Raw genomic sequence first — 1,037 nt, forward strand, 5'->3', positions numbered from 1 at the left:
AGAGCCCAGAGTCCCCAGCCGCTCCATCTCTCCACATCATCGTCTCTGCTTCCATCTCTGACATCACTGTTTCTCTGGATAGGGTCCCGCACTCCGCTTTCTCCCTTGATGATCCCAGGGACCTCCGCTCCTGGACTGCAAGATCAGCCACTCCCCTCCTTTTGTTACAAAACATCTACCTTTACATTTGCAACACTCACAATAAAACCTGATAGCAATTATTCACTACTGAACCACAAGAGTCTTATCCCCATCTCCTTTCATCAGCCCTGTCCAGATAGATTGGAAACCACTCAGTGGAGATTCTACCTTCCCCCATACCATCTAAAATTAGGCTCTTTCTTGAAAGCTTGTAAGCCAGTCACTTTGTGCCTTTGTAGCCTCCCTCCCCATTTTGGATAGCCAATTTCTAAGTTGCCCATCCCTGTCAACCCTGTTTACTGAGGAGGTGGAAGTGATCCTCACTGTAAAGATTTGTTCCCTCTCTTGAGCTACTACATCCACAAGCATAGGTCAAGTTCATCAAATTGTAGTGGATTACTCTTTTTTTTTCCTTCTTTCTTCCTCTAGTTGAGTTCCGCACATCCAGCCATTGAAACCAAGTCAAATGGGTACGATATGCAAGTATGGGTGTTCTTGTGCATTTCCCCTCACTTCATATCAGCCAGACCCTTCACTCTCCACTCTAGTCCTCTGTGGCCATGTCCCTATCCCTGGGCCCAGGAGTCTCCAGGTCTCGCCATACTGCTGGCCAACCATGTCTCAACCTAGGTTAACAGGAGTCTATTGAACGTGGTCAGACTTAGCTCACAACTTCAATGCTGTTTTTCCCCCACTTCCCCTTATCTGTGACCAAAGTGCTCAGCAGCAACACTACATGTTTGCTCCTGTATTCCCCTTGAATCTTAGTCTTGAAAAGGGGTTTCCCTTCAGGGGACCTGACCACTTGCCTTAATGGCTCCTGGGCAAATGACTTGCTTATTCTTGTAGTAGTCATTCAGAACACCGTTACTGTTTTTTATTTTTCCTGCTGGTCT

At 46.8% G+C, this 1,037-nt stretch overlaps 1 protein-coding gene across 1 annotated transcript in view; it reads right to left on the reverse strand.

Moving 5' to 3' along the window:
• Nucleotides 1-1,037, reverse strand: part of PPP1R36 (protein phosphatase 1, regulatory subunit 36) — a 58,908-nt gene that overhangs the window by 13,186 nt on the left and 44,685 nt on the right. The gene's annotated exons all lie outside the window — the stretch shown is intronic.

This window comes from Chrysochloris asiatica, unplaced genomic scaffold (genome assembly GCF_000296735.1).
Source record: "Chrysochloris asiatica unplaced genomic scaffold, ChrAsi1.0 scaffold00067, whole genome shotgun sequence".
Taxonomy (NCBI): Eukaryota; Metazoa; Chordata; class Mammalia; order Afrosoricida; family Chrysochloridae; genus Chrysochloris; species Chrysochloris asiatica.